This window comes from Meleagris gallopavo, chromosome 6 (genome assembly GCF_000146605.3).
Source record: "Meleagris gallopavo isolate NT-WF06-2002-E0010 breed Aviagen turkey brand Nicholas breeding stock chromosome 6, Turkey_5.1, whole genome shotgun sequence".
Lineage (NCBI taxonomy): Eukaryota > Metazoa > Chordata > Aves > Galliformes > Phasianidae > Meleagris > Meleagris gallopavo.
In genome coordinates this window covers 28,911,926-28,930,398 of record NC_015016.2, presented here as the reverse complement: position 1 = coordinate 28,930,398, position 18,473 = coordinate 28,911,926, and the positions used below count along the sequence as shown (strand labels likewise).

The following is an 18,473-nucleotide window of genomic DNA, read 5'->3' as shown; positions in this document are numbered from 1 at the left end:
TTTTTTTTTTTTTTTTGCCTAGGGCCAGATTGGAAATGCAGGACTGGTCCCCTGCAGCAAAGTTTTAGCTACAGGTCCAGAAGTAATCACTTCCAAGGGTCTGCTTCTCTCCAGATACTGAATGCTATTACTTTGGACTTAAACATCAGAGTTCTTTATAACAAATAAGGATCCAGCCTGATAGTGTAGTTCAACTGACAGAATGGCGAGATGATTCACAGTAAAATTCCTAATATAAAGAGTAGTAGTAAAAGTCCCTGTACCATCTCCCTTCCTCCCTGCTTATATTTCAGTAATTGCGAAATTCAGAAACTGTGAAACAGCTTTTAGCATTCATTTACTATCTTGCAAGACAGCATTCACATTTATTTTACACACACTTGCTTTTATGCTTCATATCTATTAAGAATAAATACATAGCAGCCTGATTTTTCCCCTCCTTATATATATATATTCCCTCCTTATATATTACTTTCTTAAATTATTTTTTAATTCCAAGGTACCTATTATTAAACATATCAGATGATGTATTTTTGATGAATACTTGAAACAGAAGTCAAACACAGAAGCATTGCTTAAGTAAATTGTACCTATAAATAAATGGTCAAAAATACATTAAAATGGAGTGTACATAAGTATCTCCTGATATAACGCTTCTATTTCCTCCCACTAACATAAAGCTCATTAATCATAGACATATTGAGACTGATAGTTTCAAAGCCTATGCTACACAGGCCAGCAAAAGTTTCCCACATGGCTGCGATAATTCTTGTACAAACAGAGGATTAGAGTCAAGTGCTACCAAGTAATATGAAGTGTTCCAGGATGTTTTAAAGAACAAGACTGTTTCTGGACTTCATCCATACACTAGGTGGTTTGTAAAGGAAAAGTGGTCTCCAGTGGTACATTTATTATGAGAAGTTAAAGCTAATAACAGTACTTCACCTAAGAATTTGGAGTTTTCAGTGTTTACATTCCAAGAACTCCTGCGTAACTCTGTGTTGTTGTGGAAGAAGGGCACAGTTCCCCAGTTCCTATAGAAAATGCAATATCTAGCCATCAATGCTGGTAGACAGAACTTTGCAATCAGAAGTGATGGATCTTTTTAAGTTTCCCTGTATGCCAAAATCTGATTGGAAAAATATAGTAACTTTTCTATTGCTTTTCTTTCTCCAGTGTCTTCTCTTCTTTTATAGTTTGTATGAACATAAAAAATGTCAGTAACATAATTGGCTTAACAAGAATGCATACAGATCGAGGCTCTACTGCAAGATAAAAAAACTTTATAAAAAAGCTGGTAATGTATTTGGGAGAACTAGCAAGAACTAAAACATCTAATGAAAGAATCAATTCAGATTAACTCAAATTTGTCTTCTGTTTAATTTTGTCTAATTCTAAATCCAATATTTTGCTAAGTTTACATTAGCCTTAAAAATTTCCTCGCAGTAAAAGCTTTGGACAGGATGATGCACATAGCACTTAGAACTTGCTGCCATATGCGATCTCTGCATTTCTTATCATATTGGTGTTTATTTTTAATTTGCTTGGCAAAAGACAACACAATCTATGCAAAAGTGGCAGAAAATTATTCAGCTCTGACAGACTGATATGTTGCAGTTCACAGAATTTTCAGAGTTCAATAGAAGAAAAAGTGTTGGTTCAGTATGAACCTTTCCTACCCTAAATGTCTTCCCTTCCCCTTACTTAATGATCTTGCTTCAGAACACAAGCATTAAAAAGTGCTAAAAAGAAATGAGTGATAAATTGCATTGTATTTAGTTCCCGCTGTTTTATGACCTTCACATTTTTTGTACCCATTCAGAAAGATATCTGGTTGCTTTGATGCTTATAAAGTCAAGAGATGCTCATTTGATGCTCCCAGCCTTCTGGGTTCTCCTCAGTTGTCATGGTTTTCTTCACCATACCCTTACAACATGATTTTCAAATCTCATTCACATGACTTATTGTGTGAATGAAAGAGCATCTCAAATTTATCAGAACTTTTGTTTCCTTAACATTAAAACCTTCACATTATTCAGAGTCTTCCATTTTGCTTTTGTCACCTACGTGTCAGCCTAGAATGACTTATGAACTTATTTCAAAGTCCATTTATTTTTCTGACAGTCACTAACTTTGTTCTTAATTGAAGGAGCTTCTAATCTTCATGCAAACTCTATGGGATTTCTTGTAGAGGTACTATCGACACACTGACACGACTTATGTTAGGTGCCTCTCCATTTTTGGGTTCTGCTGCTCTGCACATGTATAAATAAATACATTCAGTACATCTGCTGCTACCTCAGAGTTGCTGATTACATGTAGTGAGAAAGCATACTTAGGGAACATATATTTTTTGGCTACTCACTTTCTTGTTTAAAAATAAAAATAGATTATAATTGGGATGCACAAATCATACTCTCCAAAACAAGAGCTTCCATAGCTATTCTTGCAATAAGTTAATCATCAAAATTTCACAGCATTCAAATCTTTTGCCTATGATTCCCACTGGTGCTAGACTTTTAGGAAAACTTGAATGGAACAGCCCCATTGGGCAGTGTATGGCAACTGCTGAATCACGGCCTGAACCTCTGATTGATCACCTGAGGCGAGCACTAAGTCAGCCACAGGAGCACAGGTGAAGGCAATTCACCTGTGCTGCTGGAAGGGGGGAGCCTGGCTGCACCTCTCCCAGACCCATTTAAGAGCTGGCTACCAGTGGGGAAGGATCTCTTCTGGAGATCCCTTCTCTTGAGTTTTGCAGTGAGCCCAGGACACAGGTAAGCATTCTGTCTATTCTCTTTTTGTTATTATAACATGCTTAGCCAAACTCTCTTGTTTATTTCATAGTTATAATGTCTTTATAATCATTAATTATACAGGCAGACAAGTCATCAAAAATCTTGTTATTGCATTTAGCATGTGGTGATAAATATCATCTTTTAATTTACAAGGATATGAACAAAGGCCTGAAGTCCAATAAAATATAAAGAAGGAAGAGAGCAGTGAGTTTAACTCCCTAATTTTTTTTTTGAATCTGCAAAGTAGGAGATGCAAGAACAGAGAGTCCTGAAAGTCAGTTTGAACTCTACTTATTCTTTCTTGAGCAACATATAGAAAATATACTTTTTAAAATATTGAAAGGCACCTGGTTATTGGTTTGTTAAAAACAGGCTGTACTTATCTCTAGAGTTGTCTGAATTTTGCAAGATGTTTCATTTTAACCTTGTAATTCTGTCACTTTAACTGGAAATAGCTATAGCATAAACATTTCTACATGCTGAAATCCATGTAAATATCTCCCTATAAAATATCTCCCTATAAATAGCCTTCCTTAGATAGAAAGAGATTTTCCTTGAGCATGATTGATTTTGATAAAGAAAATTAAACAAAGTTCCCTATAAACATTCAGTGATCACTAGCTATTGCCTTTTTCCTGAAGAATGGCATTTGTGGACATTTGAAATAGAAAATAACTTCTGTCACAGACCTCACAGCAAGGTAACCTTTGATAAAAATGCACTTTCAAATGTTGATCTCTCATTTTTGTCTATGCAGGCAGTGCATTATGAAGCCCAGCTACAAATTAATGACAAAGTAGTAGATGAATTTTACTAGCAATTTTAATTCCTGTAAAATAATCAATGTCTTGATCCAGAGTCTATCTGAATCAACAAAATGAACTCTTCTAATTTCAGGGGCCTACAGAAATACTAATTGAAAATTTTACTTATATTGCTAAATACATTGAGTACACTGTAGTCACTAGAACTTCCAAGTTATCTTAGAGCATCAGAAGGTAAGTACTGTGGGACAAACAATGAGTCTTTATCTGGGTTAAAGTAGAATCAACCCATGGATATTTCAAGTTGGGATATATCTTGATCTTCTAAGAAAATCCATTTGTTTAGGTAGCTCAGTATATTGCATACTACAACAAATTAACAGGTTGTGAGGATAAGTGATGCAAACTACTTCCTGATTTTCATGTTTGAGTACCAAGCTTATATCTACTTTCACTAAATTTATGGATACAATTTCTACTAATGTCACAAGGGATGGGTAGGGTGTGAAATAGATCAAGTATAATTCTAGCATCTATAATAATAGCATTAGTGCAGAAGTGTTGTGGTAATGCCAAATCACAGCTTGAACCAATGATTGAGCACCTGATGGGAAGGTGCATTGCATGCACCTGAGTAAGCAGAATGGGTGGAGCCAGGATTTACCTCTTCCCAGACCTCATTTAAGGGTTAGTGGTGAAGGTATCTCTCTGGAGATCTCTGCTTACCTGAGTTTTTTCTGAGGGCGAGAAGCTTCTTTCATTTACTTCTGTGCTTATGGCTGTTGTGTTGGAGTGAATACCCACTTGAAGCAGCCTGGGATCTTGCTATTTTCCTGGCATTATTGTGCTTTCCATTGCATTACAAGATGGGTTTAGAATACTCGGATATGATAGTCATGATAGTTTTCATCTAAATTTCATGATGGTCTCCTGAGGACTTTAATGTTACTGTTGTCTTTCATGTGAAAGCTTCTGAATGCGTGAATTGAGAATGTTTTAAAGGGCAAAGCTTATTATCCAGGTAGGCATGACTCATACACATGATGTTACTCTATGAGCAATGTACTTCAATGAGTGAAGATGTTTGGCGGATGATTTAAGAATTTAAACAATCTGGTTATCAGTGTATCAGTTATTGCTGATAGGATGTGCTTGGTATTTTGTTCCTTGAAAACTACAATAAATCCAAACTGGAAATGGAAGACCACTTTGTTATGAAAACAAAGTGATGTTTAAAAACAGAAGTATTTTCTTGACTCATGCTAAGAGAACATAATCCCTTAGTACTTCTAATAATCACTGCAGTGTTCTTCAGTACTCAAGAAGACAAGACCCTGAACAAGGTTTTCTATGATCTGTTTCTGTACTACTTTTCTGAAAGAAATTCAGGACCACCTAGGCTTAGGATCAATCTTCCTTACACTACTTTGCCTTTGAAAGCTTCTTCTGTTTTGCTATAATTTTAACATCACTCTTTTAAAAATTCTAAGACTATTCTGTACTATTTCATGCTTTTTTTCCTGAAAGAGTTATAATTCACATGTAATACTCATTAAGGGTGGTAAAATATATCCTCTTTCTATTTAGCTTCTTCGTAGAAAAATATAGTGTTCTTCTAAATCTAGAGAGAAATAATTTACACTACTGCTATATGTTCATCCCCCAAGAAAAGCAAAAGCATGGATAATGCTGTAAAATAAATACTGATTTTTCTGAGATAATTAGTTCAAATAAAATTTAATGATTTGCCTTCTGGAAACTTATGAATTCTGATTTGATTTTTTTCCCATGTTATTCAGAGAAATCTTTTATCCAGAAAATATTCTTATTTTATGGAAAACTGTAAGAAATAACCTGCTTTAGCTTTAAGAGTAGAAAAGATTGATTCAAACATTCTAATAGGTATCAAACAATTGATTAAACTAAGATAGGGACTAACTTCCAAATAAAAATCTAATTTTAGTAGTTAATAGAAATTTGTTAATTTTTTTCTAGGCAGGTATTTCAGGAAACCTTACTGCATGCCTGCTCCAGGAAGAGATAGTGTGCTTAAAAGTAAGTACAGAATTTAAATACCCAAATTGTTATATAATGAAATATATATTTTACAATTTAAGGGATGCATTATATGTAGACTGCTAGAAATGTCATATCAAAGTAATGTACTCTCATTAAGAACTGCTGATGAAACTGTCAAGGTTAGAAAACTTAAACTTGTGAATTTCAAATGCAGGAAGCTAGATATGTGAAAATAAATAGTCATACTTATGGCAATCTCAAAACACATGCATTAAACCAAGTTGTATTAAAATACCTGAAACATAAGAGTCTTCCTAGACAAGTGCATCTAGAGCTGCATCATCAAAATGACTGAGGAGAAAAATCGACCATACTCAACTATGACTAAATAAACAGGATTACAAAAAGGCCCACATGGCTTCCATCCTACCACACCTGTGGACATCAGAAGACCTGTTCCTGTGCAATGATTAGTTTCAGCTACACACACAAATGTTGGTCAGATTGTTTTCTCAGTGATAGTACAGTGGTGCTGCAGAAGTACTTTGACTTCAGCCCTCTATGAAAGGGCAACAATTTTGAAGGCCTTTTTAATCTGATAAAAGAATGGTCTTTGACCTAGCATCTAAACAACTAATTCTACACTTAAATCATGTTATTTAGATTATGTAATATGTATATCTAAAAATGATGAACTTTGAAACAACAAAATATCAGTGGAAGTATAGATATTGCTCTAATCTGAACCCCAATCTGAAGCTTATGGTCAGTATTCCTTGTTTGTTTTTGCTTCACAATGGGCTGGAAGCTATGTTATGAAATATTTACATTTTACATAGCCATGAAATTCTGATCCTTAATCAGCTTTCAGCTGAGCACTTGTGATTCCAAATGCCTTCAGCAAGAACTGTAATTGCTGGCACATCTGAAAGTCATTTCAGGAGCATAAAACAAAAAGTGAACTGTAGTTTGATAGATCATTTTGCAGCCTACAGAGGAGATACAGTTGATGTAATTCCATAGGTTATGACTTTTCCCTCCTGCCCTGCTGCAGGACATGACCAGCTTCTAGCCAGACACTTGGGCGCAGCTCTTGACTGTCAGCAGGCATATTCTCTTGCCTCAAGATTTAAAGTTAGGTCAAATCCTTTCTCTGTGTATGGTGGATGTGGACACACCAGCACTACTGAGAATTCTTCCATCACTTGATAAAAGTTAACTATACAGAACTTTAAGTGTCTGTTTTGACCTGGAGGTGTTCAAGAGCTGTGTAGATGTGGCACTGAGGGACATGATTTAGTGGGCATGGCGGTGATGGATTGATGACTGGATTGGGTGATCTTAGTGGTCTTTTCCTACCTCAATGATTCTATGATTCCATGACCCAAAGAGCATACTTTAAATCCTGTTTCCAAATAACTGTAATTGCTGAGTTCTGATATGCACTTAAAATATGTGAGGTATATGGAGTAGAATAATTTACAATTTGAGACCTTTGAAATTAGGTGTCCTTCAGAAACTCATGGAGGTAAAGTTGAATAGAATAACAGTCCCCATATCTATAGCGGGGCATAACATGGATAATAATGGTAATGAAGTTCATCTTTAAAAAAACCTACCCTAGCATTTGTTTGGTTTATATTCCTGTTGTCTACAATTTTTCAAACATAAAATGACTTTGTAAATGATAAATTGGGTGTAAAGTAGGGATAAATAACTCTTACAATGAAAGCTTAATTAAGCTGGTATTTTTCTCTAGTCCTGGAAACCAAATTTCTGCACTTAACAAGATTATGTATTGTCTTCTTCCTACTAGGTCTCCATAGAAACACACTTAGTAATGTTTTGTCAAACAGCCAGTAACCTAAGGATTTCAAATTGTGGAGTCTGAATGTTACTATTCTGCAAGGAACCTGTCTTAGGGAAAACACTTGAAATCTTGTGAAATAATGAAGTAGTATTGCTTAATTAAAATCAGTGGTAAGATTTCAGCCTTCAGAGAAATAACAGGCTTCGAGAGCAGCTCAGAAATGAGAGTGATAATGAACTCCAGAGGTATCAGTAATGTCATTTCCAAACTACATAGTACATTCATTACTGTTGATGTAGGGTATGTATGTTATCATGTGTGTACATGCAAAAAGACAAAATCAAAGTGAGAGGAGAATTGGATAATGTTATGCAGCACACAGGAAAGTGCAACTGTTGTGGATGCCTCCAGATCTAGAGGGTGGTGGAGGGGGGTTAGAATCATTAGGGTTCCCTTCCAACCCAAGCCATTCTATGAAGGTACCTGTCTGACAAAACCAAATAGGAGAAATAGCCTGTCTGAAAACCCCGAATTTCAACTCCCTGCAGCACAGGTATAATAGATGAGGATTAATAAAAACTTTTAGTTTGAACTTGAAATAAATTGATTACATTACAGGTAAACTGCCTTGTGAATTGTTTCTGTACAGGCCAGATCCCACATGCTAAACTGTACTGGCTTCAATGAATACTGTACTAGCTTCTAATTTTATATTGAATGGTACAATTTTTTTAAACCTGGCTGAAATAATACCAAATAGTTCCCTATCCCTAAGTGCTTTCGTTCTAAAAATGCTAACAATTAAGTTGACTTAGACTTTTTTTAAAAAAAAAAGCTCTTCAGAGAGATAACTTAAGAGAAAAATCTGCAATGCAGAAACCAGTTCCATGGAAGTGGTTATATAATTCTAAGAGCTACTCAGACCAGAAAAAGATAGCAGTTGGTTTAAATTTATTCTTGTTTGCTGATTTGACCATTAATCCAGACAAGGTTTCAGCTTACCTGGAATCAATATAGTTTTCCTTAGTCTGGCATGTTCAGCTCCTCTAATGAGAATGCTCAGTAAGCACAAAACACTGAAGTGTGTGTGGGAGGGAAAAATATAATACATTTACTACAGTTTCTTGAATTACATAAACTATTCTTAGCATGCCCAACTTATGGAAAATTTTGATACCAAATTTATTATTTGCACTGCTTGTGCCAGCTCTAAGTGTCGTGGATGGCTTGACCACAGAGTCTTCCTGTGTGTACCTTTAGATGCAGTATAAGAGGCACCTTCTTATTACTTATGCACATTTGTCATTATCTCTTCTTTGTGTATAACATCTGATTTTCATGGATAAATCTTGAAATTACCCTCTTAGCAGCATTGCAGTGCTCCAACAGCTAGAGGAAAGATGCAACTCTTAAATTTATTGAGGTCAGACATTTGAATACAGCTGTAATTCTTGCTTACATTGTTCACAGCACATTCATCAGGGTTTTATAAACATTTCTCACATAAAAGATGAGTAGTTTGTGCATATAATGAAACAACAGCTTTCATGTATTGAGTGTATATACACATAGCAAGTAAGGTACATGTATATGTACTGCCTAAATACATATAAAAAGTACAGTTATGGTCATTATAGCAATTCTGGTATATTTAGTTCAGTATTCTGAGGTATCTTCCATTGAGCCTGTTACACATGATAAGAAAACATGGAGTATTTCTCCTTCAAGAGAAGGGCAATAGTTTTCTTTACTATTTTTAGGGAATACAGGGCTGTTGCTGTGTTCTCTCTGAAGTCTTTGGTTTGTTTTCTGATAGAAGTGTATCTTGCACATTTTGGTAAGATGCATTACAGTTTCATCTCTTGGCCTAGGGCTAGGAGGGGTATTTTAGAAGGAAGGGTAGGCCTGGGCTCTCCCCAGAGCAGACCCATAAGCTGAAATCAGGACACTGACTTTCTGAGAGCATGGGGCAGAACAGGATTCATCTGTGGCTGTAGAGTGCAGCAAGGGTTGTGTGCGGTAAAGGACAGGCACACAGAGGCTTTGGGTGAGAGGAAAGGAAAAAGACATCCTTCATGGCAGATAAGATCGATTCAATCCTGAGAAGGCTATGTGAAGCTGTTGCATTAAAATCCAGAGTTGAATTTCCTTCCCTGCCCACTGGGAAAACTGTAAGTTTGTTTTCACTTTCATTTATTCGCTCTTCCCCAGCAGCTCTGTCTCATCTACTTAATGATAAGTGTACTAGTTGATCATTATTTTTGTGCCACAATTAAACCTTGCCTTACAGGATGACTGCCATTGGTGCCTTAGAGCAGTAGGAACAGTTCCACTTCTTGATTCTGATCCAGTTTAATTCTTGTCTCCTGTCTCATGTCTTGCCATGCTCCTAGGATGTAACCTTACATGTACACAGATAAAAATTAGGACTATTTATCTGCCCCAGTCAGAAAGGTGAATAAAGGTATCTGTAATCTAACCTTTGATAAAATTTCTGTGACTGTGACAGTTACAAAAGCATATAGAAGAGTTATTTAAGCTTGGCCACAATAAATCTACACATTTCATCCTCACTATTTTTTTTCTCTGTACATATGACAAACATGGGAGTAAGATCATCACTGTCATGAAAGAGGTCAGAGTTGGTACAGAACAGCTGCTCAAAAAATAAATATTTCATATCTCCCTTTGTGATCACTGTTACAGTGATGACTGGGCCTTATGTTTCAGGTAACTTTGGGCAGATCACCTCCTAAATGTTCCTGAAATTTTCAGCCTTAACACTAAAGGTAGCTTAACAAGCTCACCTATCCACTCTCTAATCTTTTTGTTTAATCATGCATGATGGTGTATTTTGGAAGTGATTCTACATTTAAAAAAAATAGAAAATATAACTGCAGGCACTCTTTTAGAAAAGAAGTGTTTGGAAAGCATTTGAAATAGTCTATGTGCTATGTAAGAAGCATGTCCTACAGTGCAATTCTTACTCTGGATACAAGTGTTCTTGCAACATAGAATTTGTCTGAGTGGCAGTAACAGGCTGCAATGTGCTGACTACTTTCAATGTCTTATACCTCCTTTGCTGTGATTATATTACAAGGTTTTATTCTCTAACAAAGAGGGTGAGCAATCTACATGAATGCAGCAAAAGATATTAACAGGTAGTAGATTCTGGTATGTAAGACTTCGGACAGAAAAAACTGAAGGAGTATGCCCAGAATGCCCACTAGTTCATTTACAAACACAGACCTACATTACAGTTGCACTATTATGACTATAAAGGTCGAACACTGGTCAGTTAAGAAGTGTCATGCTTTTGCATGCCTTGTCACCAGTAATTAATTTTCAGTGCATATATATTAGCACACTTGTGTTTTTTCTGGAGGCTATCTGCCGCCACCTTTGCACAAAAATGTTAATGCTTGCTTAATGATCAGCTATTTAATATTTTTATATTCATCCCATTTTTTGTAGGACTTAATTTTCAAATTGTATTTTAAAACACATAGTCTTTACCTTGAAAAACATCACTATTTACTCAAGGATCATAATGTTCAAGCCTTTGGGCCTATGAGGTTCAGACCCTGCTTGGAAGACCACCAGCTCTGTTGAAATTAGTACCTCTGAACACAGAACTAGACCTGTCTTGCAAGCTGAGCCTCACTCACTCCAGGTATCTGATGCATTAATGGATGAATCTTTTGAAGATCCTTTTGAGACAATACAGGAGCATGTCAAATATCCTGCGTTCTACATACAGGTAGAAGATAGCTAAACTACAAAGATTACTTTCAGTTTGGATACTTGACTTTCTACATAATTGGGCAAAATATTTCCCTTTAAATAAGTAGGCAGTAGCTATCTCTTTAAATATGAAGCAGATCTTCCAGTGGCAGAGGTGGGGAGCAATGCATGTTAAACACTTTTACATGTCAGGAAACCAGATAGAGGAACCTTAGAGACAGTGTTATCCTACCTTTTCTGATAGGTACAGCATGATGATCACTTGCAACATCTTCAAGAAATGACATGGGAATATGATGAGTGCGAGTCACCTTAATTATAAAATACCAGTTTGGTACCAGAACAGGTTTATTGTGTGCATTGAACAAAATAAACATGCTATGTATTGGTCTCTTAATTTCTTTAACTTGAAGGGTGCTGTGCAACTTCTTGTACAGAGGAATGCAATTGTGCTGCAGAGGGGGTAAAGAGTTAAGATGTGTGATTCCTTTAGCCATTTCACCTGCTTGCACAATATTAACTACTCATTTGCATTCCTACCTTACTCATTTTCATTAAGGGATAATATGCTGCCTTGATTAGATTTTCTTTGCAGACAAACTTCTAATGATTTCTTGGCAAATGGTAAATGTGTCATCATATACAAACTCAATGTAAGATATTATAATAGCAGTGTAGCATCTTTTAGACTCAAATAAGTTTCCACTGCCTGGAAAATTAAAACAAATAAATTGTGGTGAGGAAGGGCAGAAAAGATCGGCTGGAATCAGGGAAGCTGCATACCAGAAGGAATAGCACCTAAAGTATAGTCAGTAGCCCCTTTAGGTGGGGACAGTTCTGTTTTTGTCTATGAAGAGACCATAACAGATGCTGTCAATTTGAAGGTGGGCAAGAAAGCCAACAGTGAATAATGGAGAATCAGTACTGAGCTGTATGGATTGATGTTGAATCTGAACAGCAGATAGCCCACATGGATGGGGGCTACCAGAAACTTGAGAAGACAGAAGAGCTATGCAAAAAAAAAAAAAAGTTTGAAGTAGAAACAAATATGCAAATGTCTTTCCAGTTGGTGAGAGGGGTCCAGTGAGAAAGCAGGAAAGATTCTTTGATAGAAGGAAGTTTTAATGTTTCTGTTTGGAAACTGCTGCTGTGTATTGCACAAATGTTATCCTGAGGTGGAGAGTACTGAATTTTGATCAAATTATAAGAAAGAGAAAACAACATATTGGGAAACAGTGGACAACTTGATATGTTTTTCATTTAGAAAATTGTCCCATTTTGACATCTGTGGAAGCTTTTATTCATTTAGATCCTGTTTTCTGAAATAAACTGTTTTAATTTAATATATTTAATGTTTTAATAGTAAAATGTTGAGGCTTTATTGTGACAAAGTAAAGCAGCATAATCCTCCCCAAAAAATGTTGTTTTATATTTTTGAAAGTGTTATTTTGATTTCATTCCATAAAGGAAAAATAATCAACAAAACAAAATGTCAGCATTTCCTGAAGTACTGAATTACTCCCTCTTGACTTGTCCCTTTGCTACTTCAAAAGGCATTGTGTAACTTGGACTGGAAAGGAGAACTGAACTAATTAAAGATAAAATGAGAACAGCAAGAATTAAACAAACAAAACCAAAGCAAATGCATACAGAAAACAACCCAGCAAAAGCCCAAAGGAATTATTAATGCAATCATTTTCCTCAAGCAATCAAGACAAATGACGTCAAGATTTTTTAGTGCTGCTTGGAAAAAAAACAGCAACTGTAAAATATAAATTTCATGGCCCACCCAGGACAAAATAAATACAAAACCAAGAGTTTCTGTACAAATGCAAAGTTTTTTTTTTATTCAGTTCCTTCTAATGTTCATCTTATTACACTCAGAGCTTGCATCTCAGAATTAACTTGCATCAATTACACTCATAAATCTGGGACTATTTTATGATTATTTTATTTCCAAATGTATTGCCTTTTGGTCAATAAACAGCAGCAGTAATTTATAATTTACTTTTCCACAGATGCTTTAATTCTGCTGTAGATGCTATTTTCAGTCAGTTCAGTTAAGGAGCTTGATATCTAGTTTCAATCAAGGATGGTCCAATTTCAGTAAATGTCTCCCACAGATAGGTATGAGGCAGAAAGATACCAAGTTGATATATTACTATTGTTTTCTATGTATTTTCCTTATTTTCTCTTTTGTAAAGTGCCTATTATTCAAAAAAAAAAAAATCAAGAAAAAGGTATTATGAGATTAATTACTTTGACCTCACTTTATGGTTAATACATAAAGATACCGCTGTTAAGAGTTTATAGAAGTATGTCTCAGGGGAAGAGAAGAGACAAATCAAAGGTACGCAGAAATGGGAAGGACAAAAAGAAGTGAGTACAACCAGGAAATACAGGAAGGAGAAGCTAGAAAAAGATACTCTACTGCAGTGGTTGAGAGAGCTTAGAAATTCCAATAGAAAGATCAAGAATAGTAATCTTACTCTAGTGTTAGTGTAGAACTGTTGAGGATTTAATTAAAGGTTACTAGCAGTAAAGAAAGTGATTCAGGAGGCTTAAGGTCTCACAAACCTCTTCTAGAATTTTAAAATTGTTTTTATTTTCTCCTCATTTTCCCCAAATTGTTAAACTCTCTATTCAGTATGATTTTTATTCCCTATAACTCCACAGTGTATATGTTCAAATGATGAACGTTACTAGTATTTCTACAATGAGACTGCAGATACCTGGAGTGCGAACTTGGAAACTCAGCATCTAAAAGGTGCCAAGTCATTTGTCTCAGCTTCTAGAGCAGCATTTATTTTATGTAATGTACTTTATGCACAGTAATTTACAGATCTACACAGGAAGAAAATTATGATTTTTTTTTCTCTATGAAGAGAAAATGAAATATGTATCTCAGGCCAAATATCAGGAAAGTGAAAACTGAGTAACTATGATTAAACAAAACAGTGATAGATGGATAGCACCCAGAGACAAAGGAAACAGCAATATTTTTCTAACTCAGTAGCTTCTTGGTTCTCATGTAAAAATTTGACCAGAAATGACTCACCTCTAGTACAGCACTAGCTATTGTTGACCATACCCAGCAACTATTTGAAGCCACAGAATGATCACTCACTTCCTTTCAGCTCTGGGCATAAAATAAATGTGCATCTGCTGTGGGAAGAGTGAGATTGAGCATCCATTGACTTCCTTGCCTCTGCATAACCAAATTGAGACAAGCAGCCCTTCAGAGGTTGCTCTTTCACTTTTTATTCCTTTCCATACTGCCATCCAGGAGACAACAATGATACTGAGATTTTCACAAAGCCTTTTATTTTCACATGGAGATGAAATACTTACATCAAATGAACTTTACCTACAGCTACCATGAGGATTTTTTTACAAGATTTTTTTTTCTTTTGTGCTATCAACCCCCCAGTTCTAGCCTCAGGGATGGGATTTTTGCCAGAGCAGTATCTCATAATAAGAGAAATCTCTGTCTGTAGGACAGCTCTTCTGATACATCCCTACCCTAACTGCTGTTTTCCTGGCAAAGTGCTGGCCTAATATCTATTGTCCTAATATCTGCACCTGAGTGAGACCACCTTTGGCAGCTGGAAGTGCTCTTTTCTCTTTTCCATTCACATAGAGCAATAAAGGCTCCTATGTTTTGTTTAGGAGAACATTGAAGAAAGCTTGAGGCAGGATGGGGAAAAGGAGTTGGCAAGGCTGTGAAGTAGAGGTACCAGTGAAGTGGGGTTGCAGGTCATTGTTGACAGGAATTTTGATGGGTGGGGGAGATGCATTCCACGTAGGCTGTATAGGCAATGGGTGCCTGAAGGATCAGCGACTTCAGTATTTTCATCAACAAATGATCATTTCTGAATAAACTGGCAATTACTAAGGGAGAACTAAACAACCAGAGATGGATAGATAATAATGTCATAATCTTCACATAAAACATCTTGTGATTTGGAAAACAGAGAGACTCCTGCACGTAGGTTTGTTTGTGTTTTTTTCCCCCGCCCTTCCTTGATTCATGCTATTTTACTGTCTGAGCATTGAAGAATAGAGATGCAAAAATACTTGATATTTTAAAAGACTGATCTTCTTAGTGTGTAATTTGTTTCCACTGCATGGAGAAAGAAAGAATTTCTCCACAGTCTTACTAAGAGAAAGTGCTTTGGAGTATGGACCAAATATCACTACTGCAAGAAAACCATTTCTAAGAAACAGTACAACTGGAAAAGAAAAAAAAATAGAGAGAAGGGAAGGAATGAGCAGTCATTAAGATAATTAATCAAACTGAGAAAGTCTGTCTGTAAATCTAGCTATTAGTGAGAGGGGAAATTGTGTGAGCAGAATGTAAATTCAAGTATATAGGGTTGTTTGTTTGTTTGTTTTTGTCCAAGCATCTTTAGTAATTGAAATTCTATTGAATGTTGAGCAAGTTAATTTCAGTCAAGCATGCTATGTCATACACAGCAGTGAAAGGGAAAAGACACATTTGATAGGTGTATACAGTTGAACACCACATAGGTTCCATGAGCTCCAGCCAAGGTGATACCACACAAAGCTGCACAGAAACTTTGTTTCAGAACTGCAGAAGCTTCATATACTGAAGCTCCTTTCATACCAATGCATCTGGGAGGAGGATGTGGCTTTTAAGTAGCTCAGATGACATTCAAGAAGCAAGAGTTCCAATTTTCAAGACGAGTAAGAAAGAGGACCCTGGTAATTACAGGCCTGTCAGTCTCATTTCTTGCCTAGTAAAATTGGAGATAAATTTTGCTGGGAGTTACTGAAAATAAAGCCTGAAGGATAATACAAACTTTAGTCACAGCCAATACAGGTTCATGAGGGATAGGTCCTGTTTAACTAACTTAATTTCCTTTTATGACAAGGTCACCCATCTAGTTGACCAAGAGAAGCCAGCTGATATTATTTATTTATTTATTTATTTGGATTTCAATAAATCTTTCATTACTGTTTCTTGTAGTAAAATTCTGGACAAAATATCCAGCATATGTCTAGACAAAAAATAAATAAATAAGTATATATATGTGTGTATATATATATATATATAATGAGTTAGCAATTGGCTGATGCATCAGACCCAGAAGTAGATGGTATTACAGTGTAGTAAATGGGGTTACATCAGGATGGTGGACAGCCACTAGTCAAGTTCCCTAGGACTTTATTTTAGGTTCTTATGAATATTTTCATAAATAACTTGGATGCAGCACTAAAAAGTGTTTTGAACAAGTTTGCTGACAACAGTAAATTGGGAGGAGATGCAGATTCCATCAAGGGTGCAGATGGCTTGCAGAGAGATTCAGGTAAATTAGAGAGCTGGGCAATGTCCAGACACCTGAAATTTAAAAAGAGTAAGTGCTAGATTCTGTACCTAGGAAGGGGCAACCTTGTCTATACTACAGACTGGCGAATGAGAGGATGGAGAACTGTTCTGCTGAAAGGGATTTGAGGATCCTAGTTGACAGCAAGTTTTGAACATGAGGCAGCAGTGTGCCCTGGCAGCAAAAAGGGCCAAATGTACCCTAAGGTGCATCAAGCATGGAAGTGCCTGTGGGCAATAGGAGGGGTTGTCCTGCTCTGCACTCTATGGCTTCACCTTCAGCACTGGGTGCAGTTTGGGTGCTACATCACACAAAAAAACATAAAACTATTACATATTCAAAGGAGAGCTACAGAGGTAGTGAAGGTTCTGGACAGAAGACATGAGAACTGGCTGAGGTGCCTTGTTTAGTCCAGAGCAGAGAAGCTGATGGGAGGCTTCTCGATGTCTATGGCTCTAAGAGAGAGCAGAGGGGCAGTGCTGAGCTCTGCACACTGGTGGCAGTGATAGGACTTGAGGGAACAGCAAGGAGCTGTGTCAGGGGAGGGTCAGGTTGGATATCAGGAAAAGATTCTTCCCAGAGAGTTCAGTCAGGCACTGGAACAGGCTGTCAGAGCAGTGGTCATGGCAATGAGCCTGCTGGAGTTCAAGAAGTGTATGGACAATTTTCTCATTCAGGTGGTTTGATTTTTGGGTGATACTGTGTGTGGCCAGGAACTGGGCTTGATGGTCCTCGTGAGGCCCTTCCAAATCAAGATATTCTATAATTCTGTGATTCTCATCTGGCCATGTAGAATGTGGCGTAGTCTTCAAAGACTATACTCTTTAGCCATTAACCTATATAGGCCAGAGACTTCATGGACATAATCTACATAAAGCAACAGCAATAGTAACACTTTCTTCATTCACAACACAACTGTGTCTGAGCAGAAATCACAGTGCTCTCTAGTAGAATAGGATAGAACCTCAGCACAGTAAGAGGTGACTCTACAGCAGCTTCACGGGAAACACCAGGACTGTGGTCAAAGGCATGTTAATCAGTTACTGACATGGAGCTTAACTGAAACTATGTTACAGATTCTTATTTTGCCTATAAAATACATTCTGGCAGAGTGTTTTAAATTATTTTTTTAAAACAGCTGAAAAATTCTGACTAATCTTCATTAGTTATGGGTAACAAACAAGATTCATTTCAGCAAAACATTTTTCCTATTTAATTTGTTTGCTCTTTCTGTTTGAATTTTTACATAATTGCTCACTATGTCTCTTGATGAATTTATCTGAACACAGTTATTTAGTGAAGCAGCAATATTTATGCTACACCTTTTATAGTCTTTATGTGAGGAAAATTAAGTATGTGCCAGACAGTGCTCCAAATTCTTCTCTTGGATCAGAAACTTTTCTAAATAGATACAGAAGAGATTCTCTTCAAGGGAACTGCAGCTTTACAACATACTAGTTAAAGGGCTTTGAATACCAGGCTGGATGTGCTGAAAGTAGCATCTTTGATTTGATTTGGAAAAATTTCTTTCAGAATGTGACAACTGTCACAGAATTTCCTTTGGTTTAATGCATTTTTTCCATCATTTATACTTTAATTTTATTTAGTAGGAACAATTTAGAGGAATATGCTATAAATAACTGAGGCCAAAGATCTACAGAATAGTTTCCCTAGAATTTGTTTTTTATCATTTGTCCTATCCTTCATAAGATTTAGGACTCCATTTTGTTGAGCAACAGCTTTTAAAGCTAACTTTAGCTACTCTGACAGCTGTATTATTAAATTCTTATTTCAGCATAATGGAAACTCAAATGTAAAACCTGATGTAATTAGTTTTTAACTGGCAGTAACTTCATAAATTACCATGTTTGCATTAATAGTTCATTTTAAAAAAAAGAATACAGGTGTTTAAAATCAGCATTTATATATTTATATAAATATTTATATATCTATATAGTGTACCTATCCAGTAACATTTTGCAGTACTTCA

General features: G+C 36.2%; 1 long non-coding RNA gene across 2 annotated transcripts in view; it reads left to right on the top strand.

Moving 5' to 3' along the window:
* The first annotated feature begins 2,738 nt into the window (after positions 1-2,738).
* Positions 2,739-18,473, top strand: part of LOC109368223 — a 38,862-nt gene continuing 23,127 nt past the window's right edge. The window contains exons 1-3 of one of the 2 annotated variants that reach the window (XR_002116040.2): positions 2,739-2,777; positions 5,558-5,617; positions 11,380-12,911. This is a non-coding gene — a long non-coding RNA (uncharacterized LOC109368223). Of the gene's footprint in view, positions 2,778-5,557; positions 5,618-11,379; positions 12,912-18,473 lie in introns of those variants that run through there. The other variant, XR_004160221.1, reaches the window with a different exon arrangement.